Source organism: Chelonia mydas, chromosome 3 (genome assembly GCF_015237465.2).
Source record: "Chelonia mydas isolate rCheMyd1 chromosome 3, rCheMyd1.pri.v2, whole genome shotgun sequence".
In the NCBI taxonomy this organism is placed as follows: domain Eukaryota; kingdom Metazoa; phylum Chordata; order Testudines; family Cheloniidae; genus Chelonia; species Chelonia mydas.
Window position 1 is genome coordinate 57,700,179 of NC_057851.1, and position 24,513 is coordinate 57,724,691.

A 24,513-nucleotide genomic window follows, 5' to 3' on the forward strand; every position below is an offset into this window, starting at 1 on the left:
CACAGGGAGAGTCACTTCCCCCCGGACGGGCTCGAGCAGGGCGCCCAGGGGTTGCAGGTCCCAGGCCGGTGCCTGGAGCGCCCGGACTCAGCCCCAGTCTCAGGCCCGGTGGCGGCGGCAACCGGAGCCGAGCGGCGGCGCCCCAAGGGCCGGGGGCACCAAGCCGGGTTCCCTGCGGCTGGGGAGGACCCCGGGCAGGCGCCGGCCGGCCGGCGCGGGACGGGACCGGGGCCGGGATGAGCCGCAGCCCGGCAGCTCCCGGGCCGAACGCCGGCGGAGGGGGGGCCCGTGACGGGCGCGCGGAGCCGGGGCCGCGCCTCCCCCTCCGTAGCGCTGACGTCTGCGGCGCCTCCCTGGACTCGGCTCCGGGGCGGGGCCGCAGCAGCGCAGGGGCCGCGGCGGCATCAGCTGGGGACGGAGCGCGGCGGCGGCTGCAGGTAACCGGGGCCGCGCGGCGCAGCAGCGGCCGGCCGGAGCCAGGCTCCCCGGGCCGGAGAGCTCCGCGGCAGGGCCCGGGCGCGGGCCCTCGGCTCGCCACCCCCCTTCCGGGCTCTTCTGCCCTCCCTGGCAGCCCCTGGGGCCGCCCCCGGCCCGCCGGGGTCCCCGGTACCCACCTCTCCTCTCCCCCGCCCTGGGGCGCTGGGGTCCGGCTCCCGGGGTCTCTCGCCGGGCCGCCGCGCGCCGGCCCCCGGCCACTGCGGGGAGGCGGCAGCGGGAGCCCCGCCGCCGGGGAGGGCTGGGGGCGCCGGGCGCTTGGGCGGCGGTGGGGGCGCGCACCTGTCGGGGCGGGGGAGGAACGCAGGCGGGCGAGGGGAAGCGTTCGCCGGACCCAGGGGCGCGCGGCGTGTCCGGCTGGGAAGGGAGTCGGAGGTTCTGGGAACTTTCCGGCTGAGCTGGTTGTTGGGGCAAGTTTCCACATCCGATTGTGCCTGTGTCCGAGTCCAGAGCATTATTCGTAGGGTGCAAGGTCTCTTACCCCACCAGCTGTAGAAAAGATACTTAGTCGTCGGCCTGATTTAGATGCGACTCTCGAAATTCCCTGTTCTACCCCAAATAGAGGCTTTTCTAGAGAGGTTTAGAAATTGGAAGGTTGAAGAGGTTAGACGTTAGGAGGAAAGTAGCTAATTCTCTCTTGCATTTTCGTTGTGTACAGTAGCTCTCACCTCACACACCTTTCTTTAAATAAACATACAGTCTGCCAATTACTTGGGAAGGAGAAATAGAAGGGCCAAACTAGAACATGAGTCCCAAGTATTCACACACATATCCTGAGCTCCTGCACAGTAGTGAAAGAGTCAAGGTCTCATGCTGGGGCCTCTAAATTATGTATTTGAAGATTTAAGCAATTGAAAGGGAGAGCTCAGGGATTCATCTGGAAGAAGGTAGACTTTTCCTGGCAGGGTGATTTTTTTTTTCTTAGAGTGAGAACTTTCTTATTGTGCATACAAACAGATAAAGTGCTTTTTTGTACTCTGTGAAAATGTCATTTTAATCATCTCACTCAGAAATTCCTTCTTGTGGTGTTTTGTATAATTTTATTCTGTAACAGACAACCACTGCTAAGGTAAATGCTAAAATTACACTGGGTTTCAATTGGACTATTGTAGTCTCCATTTCAAAAGCCTAAACATTTCTGTGCAAGTACAACTATACAAAGTAAAGACTCCTCGTGTGGATAAAGCCAGGTTTTGTATCGACTGCTCTAAGGACATATAATCGGGATTGCAAAAAGCATGCTTTCTGTTGAAGCTCTTTGCTCTTTTGCAGGTTTGATTACTTTATGGCTCGTCACTTTCTCAAAAACGATTTACACTATCAAAACGCTGACTTCTAAGCTCTGTATCTCCACATTAATTTTCAAGCAGAACAAAGTTTAATAAAAATGTTCTTTCACTGCACAGTTAATCAACCATTATGTGGAATACAATGCACAATGTATCCTATGTATTGTAGATGCTTACACATGCTTGACCAATGGATTCCTCACTAGTAAATCCTAACACTGCCAGATACCTGTAAAAACTTGAAATGGCTAAATTAATAGACTAGATGAAAGGATGTTTGTTACAGTCTATCAACAGCAATTACCTAAGTAATAAGTATCAACCCACACTGTTTTTGTCAAAGGTGGGAGTAAGTGTGTGTCATTATTTAAAATAAGTGTCTTGGCTTACTCATGCAGGGTAAAGAACTTTCTGTGGAATGAACTAATTTCTCACAGTTCAGTTGAATTTATTCGGCCATAAAAGAGCCTATGAACTTGTTATCAGAGTACAAAGGTTGAGAACTGAGTCAAGTTTTCCTTTATTGCAAAAATTAACAGAGTGTAAAGAGAAACTCTCAGGTTAAATTCTATCTATAATTTAGTTTTTCAGAAGGAAGTAAGGTTGGTAAAACCTAAGTACAATTGGAATGTTTCTATGATTTTCTTTAAAGCTTCCACTGGATTTTTTAAAAGCAATTTTGTTCCTGTAGTGTTTGATATTCAGACACTGCAGAACTGTGCCTATGTGTAAGATCCAGAAAGAGAACATGACTGTAAACAAAAGTAAAACTAATTGATTTAATTTCATTGTCCAGGTTGAGATAATAAACCCAAAATTAAAATATCAGATAGTGAAATGTAAAATCTTTCAGGATCTAAAATGATTAACACTTATTTACCATGTTAAAACAATGTGACTGTATCCTTCAGCTACAGTGCTGCAGCTGTGCCTCTGTAATATAGACAGTTCCTATGTTGACGGAAGGGGTTTTTCCGGGGATGTAGTAAAACTGCCTTTCTGAGAGGTGGTAGCTAGGCTGATGGAAGAATTCTTCCATTGACCTATCTTTGTTTACATTAGGGGTTAGTTTGATGGAACTGTGGCACTCAGGGCACAACTTTTTTCACAACCCTGAATGGCATAGCTAGGTTGATGTAACTTTTAAGTGTAGACCAGACCTTAGTAGAAGTACAGTTGCTGCTTCATTATGAAATTTGTTATAAAATTGCAAAGTCAGGAGGAAGACTCCAGCAAAATGAAAGAATGGAGACAATGCTATGTGGGCTGGTAAACTTGGGTCAAAGTTCAAGTGTGAAGCTGTGGAATCTATGTGATTGTCATGGATTAAAGCCATAGGATTGGACCAGAAGGCTCTTTTAGACCTGTGTGGTCTTGCATGTCCAAAACATCATCGTATCCCTTATAGTAACATCTCCAGCCTGTCCAGAAAAAGCCACTTTACTCCTTTAAAATAAATATAATTTCTATAATGTCACACTGCTGTCATTTTCATTGTTTTGTAGTGATGTGATTTTACACCTTAATAAAAATTTGGATATTAAGAGCAATAATAGTTGAGGCAAACTCTTTGAACGCATATTCAACTACAACGTGCTGTGTTTCAGGGCTGGATTAACCTTTTGTGGGCCTGGGGCCAAACATATTTGTGGGCCCCCATGGAAGCAATGGAGCATGGCTTGAGGAGGTCAGTCCCCAGAGCAAGGGGCCAGCCAGGGGCAATGGGGCATGACATGGCAGGGGCAGTCCCGCTCCACCCAGCCCAGTGTGAGGGCACTATTTACAAATCAGCAGTTGCCAGACGCACAATGGCCTGGCTGGCCTTGTGCTGCCAGCGTGCCCCTTCCCCTTGGGGAGAGCGTCCGTGCCACGGTACACAGCAGCCCCACCCAAAACCCCATAGGTGTGACTCCATGGGTGCTTCAGGGGTGGAGCACCGACAGAAAAAAAAATAGTGTGTGCTCTGCACCCAGTGGTGGCCCTGCTGATCAGCTGTTCAGCAGGTGGCAGGAGGTGCTGGGAGAGAGGGGGAGGAGCGGGGGAGGAAGAGATGGAGCGAGGGCAGGAGCTGCGGGGGAGGGTGAAGAATGGGGCAGGAAGAGGCATGATGGGGTCTGGGGGGAGAGTGTGGAGTGGGGGCGAGGCTTGGGGCAGAGCACCCACAAAGAAATCAGAAAGTCAGCACCTCTGCAACACCCCCCATGCCTCCCAACTCCCTATGGCCAGAGGGACAAATGCAGTGCCCCGCACAACCTTGCAGGCTGAGCAGAGCAAGTGGTGGGCGGGGGAGAGCTGGCGGGGTCTCAGGGCACAGTGCAAGCAGAGCAGGCCGGAGCCCCTTCTGAGCATGGGCCCGGCGCCAGTGGCGCTATTGTAAACCCAGTACTAGTTCCATAGGCCCCAATCCTGTATTGTGTAGCACTTGGGTGGACTGCAGCATCCCCATGCTCTGTGACGTGGCCTCGGCACTGTAAGTGATTTTAAACAAGCAAAGACCGGGAAGGTCAGAGATAAGACTGAGATGCTTACTCATCATGTTTTCACTAGTGTGTATTGTATGAGTTATTGCCTATCGTTTGAAGAGCTATAGCAATTTCTGTTTTGATACATTTTCAAAGGCATTTTCAATCTGTAGTATGCTAAATTTTAAAGACAAAGATTAAAAAACCCCCAACTTCTAATGGCCAATTTGAAATAATACATATCTATACTTTAAAAAACTGATGTGTAACTTCAGTAAATTTGTATAGAATGTTGAAATGTGGCAGCTTTGTGCTTGCATTCCTGTTGTTTTAAATGCTACATTTGTTTGTCCCAGCTTGTAGTAAATACTGATAGCTGAGTCCTGAATACATGTGTTTATGAAGAAGTACTTACAGACACTTCATTATAGTTTGGAGTGTTGATGTAGCCATGTTGGTCCCAGGATACTAAAGAAACAAAGTGGTTGAGATAATATCTTTTATTGGACCAACCTGAAGAAAAGCTCTGTGTAGCTCGAGAGCTTGTCTCTTTCACCAACAGAAGTTGGTCCTTTAAAGATATTACCTCACCCACCTTGTCTCTCTACTGACACTATACAGTAGAGAATAGTATAGGGATATAATGAACATATGGAATAGAATTGCTATTGAATTAAAGTCTGTTGAAGAAGTTGAATGTGCCTGTGTTATGTGGAAAGCTAAAAGGAGCTGGCATGATGGACTAAGCAGTCTTCTCCGGTTGTCAGGGTGTTGTAAATTCATAAATTTTTAATATCAAGATGAAGCTGTAAATTCTTGGGCTTTTTCATTTGCAGTAGAATTATGTATAATATTTAACTATTAATGATTATACATATAAATGTAATTTTTATGCACTTTACTCAACATACATATTGTTCATCTAGTGTAACAAAACCCTCAGCATATTGATAGAAACAATTGATCTAGACAAAGTGACAGGTTTCTCAGTGGAGCGAACTTTTCCTGTTAGGAGCAGGAAAGGCGAGTGAACAGTAAGTGTCTATACTTCAGGGCCTAATCCAAAATTATTGAAATTAATAGAAAAATTCCCATTGACTTCAGTTGGAGTGGGATTGAACCCTTAAACAGTAATTTTCTAAATAGAACCTGGGCTTACCTGTATAGTTTTATTTAATATTGAATGGAAAGAAAACCTCTGTGCTGTCTGTCATTTTCTGTAACAACATTTCACAAATGATCCTGCTGAACCTATTTTGCAAAGATGAAGTTAAATGGACAGTTCAGTTTTGTTAAAGGCATAGTTTTATCTGATCGTGGATTATTATTTAGTTTACTATAGTAGGTGTCTCTCTCTTTTTTTTTTTTTAAAGTTGCCTAGATCTAGTTAATTTGTTGAAATCCAGAAAATTTTAACCAAGTGAAATTAATATGTTGAAGTAGACACCCAATAGCACCAAAGCAATAAATCTGGCAGGTACACAAATCTTGTTTATATCAGGTAGGGAGGTGGTTATTTGATTAAGTGGCAGCAGCTTTTTGAAGTGAAACTAAGCTACCTACTTTTATAGATGGCCTGGAGCTTGGTCTACCCACAAGAATTCTGATGCTCACAGGGTTAAATCAAGTACTTAGAAAGCATGGGTGAACACAGTCTTACAAGCATTACAAGTATTGTTTATATTCACATTATCTCTGAGCAAAACCTGCTCTCCACTGATAACTCAGAGCTCAGTCTTGCTTATCTGTTAGTGCTCTGACTCTACTTTGCTCTCAGGCTTTCATCGAGCTATTGAGGAATTATTTGTATGGACCCACATCTGTTCCCAACCCCCAGGATCCTGGCTAGTGTGAGTGCAGTTGAGTGAGTATAGTAGCCATTTTTAATGAGAGATTGCATATTTGTGAGCAGCAAGTTCAGCCACTTTATTCTTAAATTTACATGGAAATTTCAAAACATACCCAGCATTCAGATGACAGGGTACAAGAATTAAAAATATTAAAACAGATATTTTAGTGATTGTAACATGCTTTATTTAGATGTCTCTATGTGGATAAGGAATTTAGTAAGATGCATTTATGCTTAGCTTTATGGAGTCATTGAAAGTTACCATTTTTTCCCTAATGATATTTGCTGATCACTTTAAGCCTAATGCTGCTTCTGGCTGGAGGGTTTAGTTACTGGAAGGTGTTCAGAGACTTGAGTGATCCCCTAGCGTATCGTACGTTTCTGCTGCAGTGCTAATAGTGTTGTCTACATGTCCCACAGGATGATGATGTTGTTACATCTTCTGTTTTCTATTGCTTTTTCCTTTTGATTTTTGGATTAACTGAAGTCTGTCAGTCTCATTTCTCCTCCCCCGCCCCCATTTACTTTTTCTAAAATTAGACCTGCCAGCTATGTATTGGTTTGTGGGAGCACATGTACATCGTATCATCCCTCTGCTGTCCTCAGCTATTCTGTGCTGGGATCAAGTTATTTTTCTGAGACTAATATTCTTGTAAATTTCAATAACAGTGTGACAGCTTGCCCCCCCTTCCGGGTGCCACCTGATGTACTGGGGTACCACTGAGCCAGCCTGTTCCACTAGCCTGGGCCCCCTCACCCTGTCCTGCTAAGCCAGACCCTCAAGCCTTCTCTAGCACACACTCAGGTAGGGACACACCCAGCTGCAGAAAGACACAGACACTGAAATCAGTACTGCATGGGAAGGCTTTCAGCTAAGGAACTGCCCAGCACTCAAGTGCATTCTCCCCCGGAGAGTAAACCCAAATTGTATTGTCTTGCACTGCACCAAGAACTGTACAGCATAAGCTAATAGAAATTTGCTCTCTCCCTCGGTGTGGAGAGAGAGATGCACAGCTTTTTGCCGCCGCCGCCATGAATTACACAAACTGGGTTTAAAACAAAAACAAGTTTATTAAGTACAAGCAGTAGATTTTAAGTGATTACAAGGGATAGCCAACAGATCAAAGCAGATTACTGTATTAAATAAACAAAACCCAAATGGAGCTTAACACACTAGATAGGTAGGATGTAAATTAGCAGATTCTCACCCTGAGTGATAAACAGGCTGGCAGACTCTTAAGGTACAAGTTTCCTTGTCTTTCCCAGGTTTTCATACACAGGCTAAAGATCCTTCTAGCCTGGGACCATCACTTCCCACAGTTCCGTCCTTGCCCCTCAGGTGTTTCCAGGTGTATTCTTGCAGGAAGAGTGAGATCCCCCCATGATATCATTGTCCCCCTTTCTGGAAAGCTCTTTTGCTGTGACCTGTGTCAAACAGTTCCCATTGTGTAGTTCTATCTCTGAGAGGTTTCTATTGTACACAGTTTCTGGGGTAATCCTTGTGCTTATGTGCATTTCCTCCATAAGCCATTAACATTGTTTGGCCTTTTTACTGTCGTACCTGAAACACTGTTTGTGGGTGCTTTCAACCACACAACATGTTTCAGTAACACATACACAGCCAAACTTCATAACTTCACATATGACAACACATACAATCCAATGAAAAGTTAATGTCTAGCTGATCAAGACTTTTAGACTGATACCTCACAAGGCATACTTTGTACAAAATACATCCTAATTACATGACAGTGGTGAATATTGGGGTGTCAGGGTGTCACAAATGGACCTTCTCATAAGAACTGATGAGACAGGGCAGAGGAAAAGGGTGACTTATATGTATCTGCTCAAGCCCTGATCCTGAAAATTGGTAGAAAAATGGCTGTTCCTTGTTATCCAGGTGCACAGACTGGAAAGAGTTTGTATTTGGTACATTTTGCATCGGTACTTCTGAAAGCAGAATTTAGCTCAGAAATTTGGACTTGGATAACAGTTGATTCCTGAAACAGAACAGAATCTGACTTCTTTTTCACAGATGTATTGGGATCTGCAGTGTTACCAGGACCAAAATGTAGTACAGTGGTTCTCAACTAGGGGTCCGGAGCCCCCCCTTGGTGGGCCGCGAAAAGGTTTCAGGGGGTCCGCCAAGCAGGGCCAGTGTTAGATTCACTGGGGCCCAAGGCAGAAAGCCGAGGCCCTGCCACATGGGGCTGAAGCCCAGGGTCCTGAACCCTGCCACCTGGGGCTGAAGTCAAAGCCTGAGGAACTTAGCTTCGCGGGGCCCCATGTGGTGTGGGGCCCTAGGCAGTAGCCTTGCTTGCGACCCCCTTATCCCAGCTCTGGCTTTTATATGCAGAAAAAAGTTGTTGTAGCACAGCTGGGCCGTTGAGTTTTCATAACGTGTTGGGGGAGGAGGGCTCAGAAAGAAAAAGGTTGAGAACCCCTGATGTAGTATAAACTTTTTCACCATAGTAAATAAATATTATGAATAAGGTGATGATTTAGTCACAGAGGTCATGGCATTCATGGATTCCGTGACTTTATTGGACCTCTGAAGAATGGAGCTGTTGAGTAAGAAGACCATTTTTACTTAAGATGTTTCAGAGTAGGGGATGGAGGCTAGACTGTGTGCCCCTTCCCTGCTGCAACTTGGGCTGGATGGGTGGAATCAGGACCCAGCAGTCCCTGACCTGTGGTTTGCGGCGGGTGGAGGGACTGCAGCTGTGGCGAGATCCGGAGCAGGGACTGTGCACCCCGTGGCTGCACTCCCTGCTGTGCCCCATCCCTACGGCTTCCGCCGGGCGCTGCAGCCAGGGCCATGCAACCCAGCTGCGTGGCTTCCATTGGCTTCCCAGGCTGCAGCCAGCTCCAGAGCTGGGGCTGTGCACTCCCTGCTGTGCCCCAGCCCCGCAACTTCTGCTGGAGGCTGTGCTGCAGCCAGGGCTATGCACCGCAGCCCCATGGAACATATATAAGATATATACATACACATGCAGATAAGTTGGAAGTTACCATACAAACTGTGAGAGGCTAATTAGTTAAGATGAGCTATTATCAGCAGGAGAAAAAAACTTTTGTAGTGATAATCAAGATGGCCCATTTCTTCCAATTTATCTGTATGTATATGTATATATCTTACTATATGTTCCATTCTGTGCATCCAATGAAGTAGGCTGTAGCTCACAAAAGCTTATGCTCTAATAAATTTGTTAGTCTCTAAGGTGCCACTAGTACTCCTGTTCTTCGTGCATAGTAGTTTCCTCAGGAAGTCAGTGGTGTCTCGAAGATAGTTAGGAGTGCTGGTAGCATAGGGTTAAAGAGAGAGTCCAAATAGCCAGATAATCCTGCCATGTAAGAGTGAGATGATGCGGTGTCCAGGATTTCCAGGTTTATGGATCCTGGGTAGCAAATAGAATACCCCTGATCGGGGCTCTAGGGGTGTGTCAGTGTCGATTTGTTCCCGTGCTGTAGCAGGGAGTTTCTTGAGCAGATGGTATAGTTTCTTTTGGTACTCCTCAGTGGGATCGGAGGATAGTGGCCTGTAGAATGTGGTGTTGGAGAGTTGTCTGGCAGCCTCCTGTTCATGATGAGTATAGCACCTCCTTTGTTAACCCTTTTGATTATAATGTCAGAGTTGTTTCTGAGGCTGTGGGTGGCATTGCATTCTGTACAACTGAGGTTATGGAGTAAGTCATGCTGTTTGTTCAAAAAAAAAAAAAAGGAGTACTTGTGGCACCTTAGAGATTAACAAATTTATTTGAGCATAAGCTTTCTTGAGCTCACGAAAGCTTGTGCTCAAATAAATTTGTTAGTCTCTACGGTGCCACAAGTACTCCTTTTCTTTTTGCGAATACAGACTAACACGGCTGCTACTCTGAAAGCTGTTTGATCACAATTTCAGCCAGTGCACGTCTGCGGAAGCACTCTATGTAGAAGTCCAGTCCGTCATTTTGACCATCAGGAGGAGCCCACGCAGAATTCTTCTACTTGTAGCGTTGGTAGGAGGGTTCCTGTAGGTGGTTAGTGCTCTGTTCAGTGGTGTGTTGAAAATATTCCTTGAGTCGGAGATGGCGAAAGTAGGCTTCCAGATCACCGCATAACTGTATCATGTGCGTGGGGGTGGTGGGGCAGAAAGAGAGTCCCCGAGATAGGACAGACTCTTCTGCCGGGCTAAGTGTGTGGTTGGATAGATTAACAATATTGTTGGGTGAGTTAAGGGTTCCACTGTTGTAGCCCCCTGTGGCATGTAAGAGTTTACTGTCCTTTTTCCTCTGTAGAGAAGTAAAGTGTGAGTTGTAAATGGCTTGTCTTGTTTTTGTAAAGTCCAGCCACCTGGAAGTTTGTGTGGAAGGTTGGTTTTGTATGAGAGTCTCCAGTATTGAGAGCTCATTTTTGATCTTCTTTTGTTTGCTGTACAGGATGCTGATCAGGTGGTTCCTCAGTTTCTATAAGTGTGTGTGTGTGTGTGTGTGTGGCACAATCTCTCACCATAGTCAGTTTAGTATGTCGATTGCAATGGATTTTTTTACCTTCAGTCCATTTGATATGATGTCCATCTGTTTGAAGTTGGAGAGGAAGATGTCTGTCTGAATCTGTGCAAGTTTTTTCATGAAGTTGATGGATTTCCACTTCATACAGCTAAATTCAGCCTGTGCACGTCTGCGGATCAGGAATGGTAACGTACAAAAGCCAGTAGGAGAACACTTCAATCTCCCTGGACGCTCAATAACAGATTTAAAAGTTGCTATTCTTCAACAAAAAACCTTCAAAAACAGACTTCGAAGAGAAACTGTTGAGGTACAATTCATTTGCAAAATTAACACCATCAATCTGGGCTTATAGAATCATAGAATATCAGGGTTGGAAGGGACCTCAGGAGGTCATCTAGTCTAACCCCCTGCTCAAAGCAGGCACAATCCCCAATTTTTGCCCCAGATCCCTAAATGGCCCCCTCAAGGATTGAACTCACAACCCTGGGTTTAGCAGGCCAATGCTCAAACCACTGAGCTATCCCTCCCCCCTTGAGTAGGGACTGGGAGTGGCTGACTCACTACAAAAGCAATTTTCCCTCTTTTGTTATTGACACGCCCTCAATTACTGGGAGTGGACCACATCCACCCTGACCTAATTGGCCTTCAACATTGGTTCTCCACTTGTATGGTAACTCCCTTCTCTTCATGTGCCAATACATATTTATGCCTGTTTCTGTAATTTTCACTCCATGCATCTGAAGAAGTGGTTTTTTTTAACCCACAGAAACTTATGCCCAAATAAATCTGTTAGTCTTTAAGGTGCCACTGGACTCGTCATTGCTTTTGTGCATACAGACTAACACGGCTATACCTCTGACATTGCGAACTATGAAGACAGAATTTTTTGAACCAGAGTGGAAATTTATATAATTGTAAAAAGAAAAGGAGTACTTGTGGCACCTTAGAGACTAACCAATTTATTTGAGCATAAGCTTTCGTGAGCTACAGCTCACTTCATCGGATGCATACTGTGGAAAATACAGAAGATGTTCTTGTACATACAAACCATGAAAAAAATGGGTGTTTACCACTACAAAAGGTTTTCTCTCCCCCCACCCCACTCTCCTGCTGGTAATAGCTTATCTAAAGTGATCACTCTCCTTACAATGTGTATGATAATTAAGGTTTCCAGCACAAATCCAGGTTTTCTCCCCCGCCCCTCCTTTCCACACACACAAACCCACTCTTCTGTTGGTAATAGCTTATCTAAAGTGATCACTCTCCTTACAATTCCAGAGTAACAGCTGTGTTAGTCTGTATTCGCAAAAAGAAAAGGAGTACTTGTGGCACCTTAGAGACTAACCAATTTATTTGAGCATAAGCTTTCATGAGCTACAGCTCACTTCATCGGATGCATACTGTGGAAAATACAGGAGATGTTCTTATACATGCAAACCATGAAAAAATGGGGTTTAACAAGAACGTCTGGGGGGGGAGGGGAGGATTGGGTTTGTGTGTGTGGGGGGGGGGGGGGGGGGGGGGAACCTGGATTTGTGCTGGAAATGGCCCACCTTGATTATCATTCACATTGTAAGGAGAGTGATCACTTTAGATAAGCTATTACCAGCAGGAGAGTGGGGTGGGGGGAGAGAAAACCTTTTGTAGTGGTAAAGACCGATTTTTTCATGGTTTGTATGTATAAGAACATCTCCTGTATTTTCCACAGTATGCATCCAATGAAGTGAGCTGTAGCTCACGAAAGCTTATGCTCAAATAAATTGGTTAGTCTCTAAGGTGCCACAAGTACTCCTTTTCTTTTTGCGAATACAGACTAACACGGCTGTTACTCTGAAACCTGTTATATAATTGTGCAAATCTGTCAAAAAGTTCACAACAAATGTCAGGTGCATGTGGTTGGAATATCTGTAATCATTCCATGAGGAAAGCAGTTCATAGGGAAATTATGTACCAGAGTGCATAAAAGGTTAGGGCTTGGTTTGGTTCCTTTGTTCTTGTTTTTATTGCGTCAACATAGGTAATGGTTTAAAGAGGTTTTTTTTTTTTTAAGGTTTGTATCTGATAATAAAAACAAGTAGCTGCTCTAATGTGGGTGTAAAATACTGTACGACAACTAGTTATCAGCTAGCATTTCACAGACACATCTAATAAAGGTCTCAAAACCTGAAATCTGATATTTTCAGCTCTTCTTAAATAAATATTTAATGAAAGTAGTCGAGATAACTGTAAGACTGGAAACATCTGAAGGGCAAAATATTTTCAGAAGTATGCAATATCATTTTTTGTCTCCTGTGGATATTGTTAAATAAAATGCTTAGTTTTTGAAATTATACTCAATGTATGGAATACATAATATTTAAACCTTTTAATAAATTGCACTAAAGTTAAAACTGATGTTTTGAATGTCTAATTTTTATAGATGGTTGACCCACAAAATCATACATTATTGAAAACCATTTGAGCAATTTTTCCTTGACTTTTTATGCATGTTTCATCTTTGAGATTCAGTACTTAGTACTATAGTTGAGGGATGAATACTAGGAGGCACAATTGGCTTGTGTGATCTGCTGCTAGTTTCTAAAATACACGCTGAGATGCAGTAGAGAAGCAGAAATTATTGTGATTATATTTGAAGGGGCTCCAATGTTGATCCAGAGAATGTAGACTAGTAAGCCCTACATCTGTGTCAGTCCTGTTGTTTAAAATGTTAATTAAAAACAGAATAACAAAACACCAGGAAGATCATGATATGATCGGGTCTAGCCAACAGAGATTCTGCAAAATAAAATTCTTTCTAATTTGTTAGAAGTCTTTGAATCTGTCAGTGAATAAGAGAGCATTTACTAAATGGATTTAGACTTCCAAAATGCCTTTGACAAGGTTCAACACAAGAGGCTAGTAAAGAAGTTAAGTAGTTATGCGGTGAGAGACAAAGTATTGTCATGGATTAAAAACTGGGTTGAAGACAGCAAGCAAAGAGTAGGATTAAATTGTAATTTTTCATCATTGCAAAAGGTTATGTATTAGGTCCCCATGTTTTATAATACAATTAAGCTTGGAATAATTTGATTTTTTTTAAGAAATAATAATTTTGACGGATAACGTCGGTATTTATTTCTAAGATTTTTTTTTTTTGTATTTTTATCAATTTAAATTTTCACAGTTGCAGGAAATTTCGGGAGGATCAGTAGTGTGGGTCAGACAATTATTTAATGACAATAGACATTGAGATTCAAAGAGTTAATGCTTTATAGCTGAGAAAACATATTGTCAACATCGAATGTCAAAATATCCAAAGTAAATATCTTTAAATAAAACTTCAATAAATTCTCTAGCAGCATTTTTCTTACTTTGCCTATATTATTGATGGAAATATTTTTGTTTTGTTTTGTTTGTGCGGTGAAATTGATGTTTACAGACAGCGACTAAAAATATCTCATCCTTCCAAACCTAAATATATTAATGAACTGGAAGAGGGATGAACAGTGAGATAGCAACATTTTCAGATGACCTAAAGTTATTTAAATTAGTCAGGATCAGATAGGAGTGTGGTGAACTTCAGATGCAACTAAAAAAGCTAGGTGAATGGTTAGCATGATCGGGCAAATTAACTGTATCTGCTCAAGAAAGGGAGCTGGGTGTTGTGGAGAACTCAATAAAGACCTCTGCTCAATGTGCTGCTATGGTCAAAAAAGCGAACAAGATGTTATGTTGCATAAGGAATGGGATGGTGACTAAAACAAAAATAATATTATGCCTTTATATAAATCAACAATGCAGCCTCATCTGGAGACTGTACTTTGCTGCTCACCCTATTTTAAAGAGGATAATGCAGAATTAGAGGGGGTTCAGAGAAGGTGACAACAATCAAGGGCATGAAAATCTCACATTTGAAGAGATTAAGGTGAACAATCCCAGTCTTCTCAAAGTGGAGCGGAATAAGAAGGGACATGATAAAAATATATAAAATAGTGAATGGTATAGAGACGCTAGATCAGTAACTTCTGTTCTCCATGTCTGATAACAAAAGAAAAAAAGGGACCTTGAGTGGAAATTAAAAGGTGGAAAACTCAAAAACTGACAAAAAGAAAAGGAGGACTTGTGGCACCTTAGAGACTAACAAATTTATTTGAGCATAAGGTTTCGTGGGCTACAGCTCACTTCATCAGTCTCTAAGGTGCCACAAGTATTGCTGTTCTTTTTGTGGATACAGACTAACACGGCTGCTGCACTGAAACCTGATAAAAGAAAGTGATTTTGACATGTATAATTAAGCTGTGGAACTTACTACCACAGAAAATTGTTGATGTCAAGGTCTTAATAAGATTTTAAAAGGAAATGGCTATTTATATGGACATCAAGAATATTCATTTGTTATAATTAACTATAACAATTTTTTGGAAATGATATTAAACCTCCTGCTGCAGAGTTTAAGTCAGTCTCTAATAGTTAGAGATCAAGAGAAGATCTGTTTGAGGGCAGATTGTCCCACGTCTGCCTAATGGAGGGTTGTGATTGAAGCATCTGGTATTGGTCTCTTTCCAGCAGTAGCAATTACTAGAGATTATTGTTGAGGATGCTGAACATTATTATAAAGAGTAGGGTGGCTGTACTTCAGGTGTGACACTTCCCTTGAAGAGCAAGCATGCTGTCTGTCTGAACAGTATTCCATGTAAGGGACACCTGTGCTCCAGAGAGTGCTGCCTTGGCTTTCAGTGGTTTTCTAGGTGCAGGTCAAGGTTGGTGACAGCAGGCATTTTTAGAAGCTGTTTTCTGTGGTGTTTGCAGAAATTCAGAGAACAATGAGCAAGGCCTATGTATTCTCTCAGGGGCTGAGCAAGGATGACGATGATGAATTCTTTAATGTCATTCTGTTGGTTTGCTGGTGGAGAGGGAGGAATATGCAAGCTGTGAATTTGCCAAAATATGTGCATTCAGAATGGCAGAAATGAGGGGCGGGGTATGGTTTTCTAGTAAGTCCAATGTAGACAAATGTGAGAGCAGCAGGCAGGCTCTTGGGAAAGGGAATTTATGGAGGATCTACTTGGGGGTAGAGAATGGAAATTTAGTGATGGAAGTAAACATTTAAGTGAGGCTGGGCTGGGGGAAGGAATTGGTTGCTGCTTTTTGAAGCTCAGCTGTTAGCACTCTTCAAATTACTAAACCCAACTGAGAATTATTCCCTCCTTCCCCCCAGCACATCCACATGCTCTGAAAACATCTACTGTAAATTACTGGCCTACCCTAAGATTCTGGTGTCCATTAAAAGGCCAAATTGGAACCTGTTACAGGGCTTCAGTGCAGATATCTAGTAACACTACACTTAAATTGAGATCTTTACGGCCTGCTGTGGTCTCTCTACCCTGGGTAAAAGGGCTGGTGAGGAATAAAACCCTGTGTCTGGCTGGGGGAGGATACCCCCTATGCCGGCAATGTAAAAGACAGCTTTGAGGCTGTCCTCTGAGGACACCCTTGCAAACCCTGGCATAGGGGGGCATACCAGGGAAAGTGTTGGGATGGGATACATCATTGTGGAAGTCCTGGGCAGTGCTGCAAACCACAGGGCATCCTAAGGAGATGAGCATAATTTAGACAGAGTCTCAGGATTGTCTAAATTGTGCTGGGGGCCTCTAAGAAGCAAAGCACAAAATTTCCCCTTGGGAGTTTATAAAAGATCTCTGCTTTGCAAGAGGTGGAGTGCTGTTTCTTCACCCCAGAGAATCAATGTAAACTGTTTGTCTCCAAGTCCCTTACAATGAGCCTGCTTGCCCTTTCTGACAGCATTTTGTGGCTGTCTGTCCAGTCCCAACTGTGCGTAAGTCAGTTGTCTTCTGTGTAAAAGGCAGGGAAGCTCATTTTGAAGTTGGAGGAGGGGAAGGGATGCAGAATCTGAAGAGGAAGGGCAGAATGAGAGTCCAGGAAATGGCAGATCAGAATAGTGTGGATCTAGTAATATTCCTTACTACATTCCTTCTTGTAGTGAAAACAAGTCTGATGAAAAATCCTCCCTTCAAAAACATTTTTTTCATTTAAAAATATTAATTTAAGATTCTAATAACAATAAGTCACACCTAGGTAGTTATGGTTATTAGAGCACTTCCTGGGTGGTTCAAGTTACATACTTGAAGTATGCACCCAGTACATCTGTAATGTCTTATTGCCATGTGTTTTATTGGCATTACGACAGGGAGAATTATATATAATTCTCTAGGAGAGAGAGAGAGAGACATCAGAACCTTCAGAGTTTAAACTTGTAAATGTGGTTCCTTACAGTAAATACTTCTGCATTGGAAAAAGATTGTCAATCAGCAAAGGTTGGTGTGTATGTAACTGAATTCAATGCTTTATAGTAGCTGTCGGGTGTTTATGACGTTTATACAAGTGGATTCAGGTTCAGATTGAGCTGCTAATTGGTGGCACATTTTTCTACCTCATCATTTTCACTTAACAAAATTAAATGTTTCTAGCCCTTTTAAAGGAGAACTGATGCACCTGTGCTTTTTGACAGACTAAAACTTTCTTCCTCCCTAGATCATAATAGACTTTGTTAGCTTGCGAGATGTGCTGTAAGACCTACCTTTTTTCCCTTGCCTGTGAGGAGAAGGGTCTTAGGTATTACTGGTGGTGTTGGTGAGAGACTGGTGATTTGTGGGGTGGGTTAATTAATTTATTTTTCTTTATGTTGTTCCTGGCTTATTGAATTTGATTGGGGCGGCCAGGGTGGAATTGATGGGTTTGTTAGCTTCAGTGTATTTTTTAAAAAAGATTGTCCAGGGCACTTAGAGTAGTGAGTGGGTGCTCTTTTTATTGTTTATAAATATCCAGATAAAGCAATAACTTTAGAAAGTAAAAAAGAGGAAATTCACATCTTAATGGGGCATTAACTCTAAAACTTCCTGTTAACTTTATGTTAATAGTGTTAATTCTCACTATTCACGTTAGCCAAAACAAACAGCTGCTTTGGGGTTATGGGTGAAGCTTGGGCTTCCCCAAATGCAATGTTGGATGTGCTCTTTTTCTAACTGTAATCTGTTTCTTTTAAATAGCCTTACACTTTTTATAAAAATGATCAAAAATTATCTTCAGCCCTGCTTATAGTTTAATTTAAGAGGACGAGAGGTTTAGCCTGTTTAATTTATTTAGGATGGGCAGGCTGTTGGAAAGGGTGGAACCAAGGTGAAGAGAGGGTGGAGGCTCCAATAACATGGTATAATGGGGACACTGACTCATCTATTAGCCATCTGTTTCTCTGGATGGTTCTGTTTATGCTCCAGTGTAGTTGACCATGAGTTACTTTTCGGAATTGATGGACTTGATATACACTTTGTATTTCTTTTACATTTTGTAAGGAAAATGTGCAAATGTATATAATTTTTATGTTTTGAGTAGTTAATCATAAACAAGTACATGCAAAAGAATATTCTCCTAGCCTTTGTAGAATAGGGACTTAAAAATACAGAAGGACAAAGTGAATCACACCACCACGCAGGTAAGAGTATATTTTATAGCTACTACGTATATGAGTAATGTGTCCTCAAAATCAAGGTATGGTAGTTCAGTATATATGTGTTCTCAGTGAGACCAAGGATACCCTCATTTCAAGTAGTTTATTGAGAACTAGAAAGAGAATAAGAAGTAGTAAAAATACGGGGTAGAGGAGCCACACCAGCCAGAGAGGGATGTCCATGGGAAGTAATATAGGTTTGCTGGCACGTATCCAGCCAAGGATGTGTGGAAGGGTGCATTAGAAGGGTGTTGTGAGTCAGAGGGCAAGGTGTATTTTTGCTCTCTCCGAGGCACCCCTTCCAGGTTACAGGCCTATATGTGCACTTCTTTCAGAGTGGAATCCCTCAATTCACCCCACATTTGACCAGGCTACAGCACCCCTGTTCACCAACCATTTTGCCTCAGCAGGTCCAACAGGGTTCGGACCCTGTTATAGATGTCTCCCTGGGAGCTTGTGACTAGTATGGAGTTGCAGTGACAGAGAACAGCTTCCTCAAAACATGGTCTGATTAATTTTTGGCAGGAATACAACCAAGAGAGAAGTCAGGTTAACATAACAAAATCTTAAATGCATGTTGTCTTACCTAAACTGTCAAGGGAAGGCTAAATTTAAGTCGGTCCCACTTGACTTAGGCACCGCCCACACCCTTCAAGGGTTTGGGAACAACAGGCGGCACTGCTGCAACCTCTGCCTCTCTTGCAGTCTGACCCCTCGAGCCTGTTTGTCTCTCCCTGAGGTCACAGGCAGCCTTTTTATCCATTTCAAAGTTCCTTTGTTCAAGGGTTCCCGCCTTAAGACCCACTGTGGTTTCAAGCAGCTCCTGGTCAAATACAACGCTCCAGGTGGGTTGGAGGCAAACTTTAGCAGTGACTTCCTTTTATTATCTATTTGAGCACCTTTAGGTTTCATAGATGCAGCTATGCCACAAGACTCAAACAAAATCGAGATAGACGGTTTTCTTAAAATTAAATAAAGAATATGTCCCACAGTCTTCGCAGAGGGGTAACCAGTGTGGTCATAATTGTGGTGTGTTGTGGATCTGTTAGGATATGATCTCTTAGGACTCTTTAGTGATATAAAGGGATAGAAAACATAATATAAAAAGCTTTTAGTTTTCTGGTTCTCATGAAGAATATTTACTTTAATGAAACCTTAAAAAAAATCCCCGCCAGTCGATGTTTATAGTTACCAGTCCAGATTCTGGATCAATGTAGTGGCCAGCCAGATTGGTCGCAGATGGGAGCTGGGCTTTGTCAGTTGCTAACCGAAGCTCCTGGAATAGTGGCAAGACGAACCCAAAAGCCCATGGCAAAGCACCCTGTTCTTATAGTTCTTTTTCTCTGTTGAAGTCTATGGATTTTGCTGTGTCAGTTTGTGACAGGTTACTCCTTAATTGGTGTATCTTTTAATGTAAACATTCCAAAACACCTCCGAGAGGGTTATCCTGTCCTGGTTCCAATTTAATCAATTGTCCTGTCTCTAGGGGTGCCAGCCTTCACCTCAGGGTCGTCAATTTGCCCTTCCTTCATTATGGATGTGCGTTGATGATTTTCTGGTGTCAAGTCTCTTTACTCTTTTTTCTTTGACCATCTGGTTATAACAGTGGCCTTCACACCTTATCTTTTCCTGATGCATACATTCCTCATTCACACAAACAGTCTTTTTTTGTGAATACAAACAGTGTCAGTTTATTTTGAACCCCGTTAACATAGACACAATACAAGATCCTGTCTTTTACTTACTAAATCTTAAAAACAATGAAATGTATATTTAACTAGAGTGCCTAATTTGTAATACATATAGGAAACCATAGTAGAAATTATAACTTATCCTAAAACAAAAGGGTGACCATAATCAGTCATAAGGATTGTTCTGGTCTGTCCCTGCCTTAACATCAGTACAGACACTGGCAGCCTGTCAGATGCATTCCTACCAGTGTCCCAGAGGGTCATTCCTTTCTGCTATTCAAAAAGGGTGGCTGGTAAAATGAAATCAAGACATACATTAGTACCTCTATTCTTATAGTCCAATTATAAAATCCTGCCTCTACATTGAACACTTCTTGTAAACAGTTGACATGAGGAGGCCTGTTATATAAAGTCCAAAAAAATGCCTGTTAGTATGATGGATGACCTTGAATTGGATTGTTTTGGTGCAGAAGGCCATAAAACCAAAATGGATACTTTAAAAAGTTTGTGTAATGAAATCTCCATAATCTTTTCTCATATGGTTATTAAACCATGGTTGGGTTTTTGAGTTCTTTAGTAACTCTCAGATATGGGAAGGGGCAAAAAGAGATTTACCTTAAGTCACTTTGGAAGGTCCAGGGGAAGCATCTTTGGACTTCGGAGTTAGTAACAATACATTTTTAAGATGGAGGGATTTCCAGGTCTAGTCAGTCAGATCATGCTGGAGTTGGTGTAATAATTTGAAGATGCTGTTCCTGAGATCACAGAAGGTGTTAGAATAAAAAAAAAAAAGTATAAGAAGATTTAAGTTTCTTTGAAGCTTGATTAAGAATTATTTGGCTTTATCCTCCTCTCCCAAGGATTGAGTAACCGGATAATAGGTTTAAATGTGCCAAATAACAAAACACATGGATCCAGCAGCAATTGATCTAAGTTATCTAATTAAGTTTGGAAGAAAGGTTTTTCCTCTCACTTGTGTCACCTGGGAAAATACTAATGATATGTAACAGGTAGAGTTAAGTTGGATTATGACGGACTTTGGGGGATGGTGGTGGGGAGGTTTATGAATAGTAAAATGTTATTTAAAAACAAGTGCCATGCCAAGTTAACTTCTCTGTGATGCATCAGGTGCTCCAACCCCCGCCGCCCACCCCAACATATTAATGACCTCTGAGAAATCCAATAGCTGATTTACTTTCTTGATTATAGAAGAAGAGCAGTTGTTTCAGCATTCCTAGATTGTATTTCTGGACATCTAGGGCAGAAGTGGATAGAACTGGTGCAGCCTAACGTAGCATTTTCTGATTGCTTTAGGAGAAGGCTGTGTTGATTACAAAGCTGTGTTGGCCACATCTTAGAAGTCCACATCAAGTACCCCACTCCTAATTTTGGGAAATGCTACATGTGATTATCCCAGCCCTCCCTTCTCTGCCAGATGGCCCTAAGAAAGGGTAGTAATGTATCTAGGCTAAAACCCCTGATGCATTTTACAAGGGAGTCTCTCTTGCGTTTGTTTGTGTCAGGAAGTCCTGTTTCCTAAATATGGTGTAAAATACATATATAGTTTTTTATAGGTAGTAGTAGGTGCATGTGCTTTGCTAAATACACATTTTAAAACTTTTTTTTACCTCCAAAGAAACTGTTCAGAAACTCTGTACTCTTTGTGAACACTTAAAATCTAGCTTTGTCAAGATAATTCATACATTCTTGATGTAGTATATTTCTCAGAATTTTGAAAATGTTATGGATAACATTACCTGAGTGAGAGAGAGAAAATTATTCTGATTTCTACAAAACACTCTACAGAGACCTAATCAGAAATGTTATTTGCAGAACACCTTTCAAAAGTTTTGGGATTTTAATCTTCCTATATATGTATATATTTTTTTAAAGCTAACATTGTTAATACTTAAGATGATCTTTGGACTTCTGCGTCAGTTTTTCCAGTTGTTTAGTAAGTAACATACACAGTATTCAACTATAGGTTTTGTGTGCCAAACTGTAGGAGAAAGTATTTAAAAGGCACAAAATGAAGCTAAACATTTAGTCATTTTTGTATTCCGGTGAGAGAGATAATGTTGTCTGGATTTTTTCCCTCTCCAATTGAAATAGTCTACCCTTACTCCCTTTCATTTTCCTCTTCACTTCATCATGATGTCTGTGGGTAACTTTGATATTTTTTAAAGAAAGTACAGTAACAGCAATATAGGTTAAATAGCCTACTTGAGAGAGAGAAAGTGGGTGAGGTAGTATTTTTTTATTGGACCAACTTCTTCAGCGCCCTGTGTAAGCTCGAAAGTTTCTCTCTCTCAGAAGTTTGGTCCAATGCAAAATATTATCTCACCCACCTTGTCTCGCTAATATTCTGGGACCAGCACAGTTACAATAACACTACATACAAAAATAGCCTACTTTGTCACTTGTAGAGATGATTTGGGGGAAATATTGTATGGCAATCCTAGCTAGTTCGTCAGAACCCCAGAATTTTGGGGGAACCATATAAGATAGAATTTTAGTCTTCATAAGTTTTTCATAACCCATAGTCACAACCATTAAGAAATCCTGAATTAATATTTCAGAAGTCATAGACCCTTTAGGAGATTTGCACTGATTAGGAATATATGATTTAAAAGAATGTGAATTTTTACTACAGTATATTCATGTTCTTTATACAATTACATGTCAATTCTATCATGTTCTTTTGTTTTAAGTTTACTGCTTCTCTTTAAAATTAACTTCTCTTCAAAATCTAGATTATTTTAATTAATAAAGACAAGTACAGGAAAAGGTTGCTTACAATTCTTCATGCTAATAGATATAGCTCATGTTTGCAGAGTGTGCTTTGTTTCCAACATAAACACTGACTTAGTTTTTCTCTTTAGGAATGGGTGATAGACTCCTGTTTTAATATTGGTTAAAAATAATTTTCTTCTGAAGGTGTGAGGATACCTCATTTTGATATGATTTATTGTCAAGGCCTGAAAGCCTGTCAGCAATCTACCCATCTCCTATCTCCTCCACTTTTATTTCCCAGTTAGGAAAATTCTTCAAAACATTAATTATCACATATTTTAGAATAGGAATACTTCATTATCTTGCCATAGTTGATTTAAAAAAAATACACAGAAACTGTTTGAGAGCTGTGCATCTACAAATAATCTATTAACTCAAATGTTTTTGTTGCTTGCTAGGTGAAATGTTAAAACTATTAAGCCTTAAATCTGAACTTCAGTCAGGTGAACAAGATGTTGTCCCCTGATTTTTGCTTGGGGGTTTCAGATAGATATTTGTTAAAGGGCAGGAGGGGAAATTGAGGAGGGGACTGGTGAGAATTGGGAGGGGTAGAATTTATGGGGAAAGGAAGGTGAGTGCTCTGGGGTGAATAGAGAACTTTGATGTATTTGTGTGTAGGTACTTGCTTCGTGGGTTGTATAGCAGTCTACCTATTTTGGTACGCTGCAATAAAGTTTACATATGTAAATTTCACTTTTTTCCTCAAGGTTTTTTAGCATTAATATGGGCATATCTGATGACCTCTCGAGTAGTTTTAAAAATAACTAAAGTGTACATTATACTCTAATAATAATAATGTCTAGTGTTTTTTATCAGTAGACCTGGAAGTGCTTTACAAAGGAAGCAGGTAAAGGGAACCTGAGCTGGTAGGAATTGAATCCAGATTACTAAGGAATAAACAAGTATTTTAGTTTCTGGAACTTGGCCAAGTAATGTGTGATGACATTTTGGTAAATGTGCTTAAGTGTTGGCATTTAAATAATGCTTTTGCTACCTCCAGTCTCCCTTTCTACAGGTCAGTTGTGTGGAGGTTATTCTCACTAGAAGAAAGGAAACTGCAGTATAAATTAGATTCAACAAAAAATGAAAGCCATAGTGTAAACTGAACAAAGGTTACGTTTCTGTTCAAAAAGCTCAAGGAAAAAGCATTTTGTCACATAGTGAAAGAGCAGAATTTACAGCTTCCTGACTTTCTGCTGCTGTTTCCTGGTTTCCAGTTTACATCCTCACCTTCTGGGGAGATAGCACTTGTATCTGATTAGGCTACAGTAGCCATGGGATTGCAGTCAGACTACGCTATGGGTGTTCTTTTTTGCAATGGCTACATAAGCATCTGGCTTGACAAACCCATGTCAGGTAAGGCTCACGTTAGTTGCATTTGATTAGTCATATCCCAGTTTTAATATAGATTATACTTGTCTAAAATTATTGGTTGATTGACCTTCCTTTTGGTGTCGGGCTGTGATGTCACAAATTCCCAGTTAATTCATAGCAGTGACCTCATTGAGAAGATTTGGACCTCCCATAATGTGGATGTTTGGGTAAAGGGTGGGATAAGCCTGAAAGCTTTCCTCTCCCTTGTTGTAATGATAGGTTTAACTTCAGGCACTAGCTGCAAAGGCCGTCAACACCTGCCTTATTTTTCCATCCCTCTTTCGGGAGTAGGAACAGCAAGATGGAGATTTATTTGCAGGGGAGGGTGGTGGAAATATATGGCAATGTAAATTTAAATAGGCACAGTGTTGTGTGGGGGAATGGAAGTACTATATTTTCATCCAGGCTAGCAGGCAAAGGGTAATTATATTTCTTAGCAGCTTTTCAAGCCCTGAAAACATACAGGGAATTCAAACAACAAACTGTACCTTGAGGCCTGAGAGAGTCATGGGGGATTCTGCTTTATGATAACAGTAGGACCTCAAAGCCACGTGAAAGCCTGGTAA

At 41.7% G+C, this 24,513-nt stretch overlaps 1 protein-coding gene across 13 annotated transcripts in view; it reads left to right on the top strand.

Moving 5' to 3' along the window:
- Positions 1-327: 327 nt before the first annotated feature.
- MYO6 (myosin VI) overlaps positions 328-24,513 on the top strand; it is a 177,374-nt gene continuing 153,188 nt past the window's right edge. For 8 of the 13 annotated variants that reach the window (XM_037894352.2, XM_043542541.1, XM_043542543.1 and 5 more), the window contains exon 1: positions 23,909-23,929. The gene's annotated coding sequence lies outside the window, so the exon portion shown is untranslated. Of the gene's footprint in view, positions 438-23,908; positions 23,930-24,513 lie in introns of those variants that run through there. The other 5 variants (XM_043542542.1, XM_043542545.1, XM_037894354.2 and 2 more) reach the window with 3 other exon arrangements.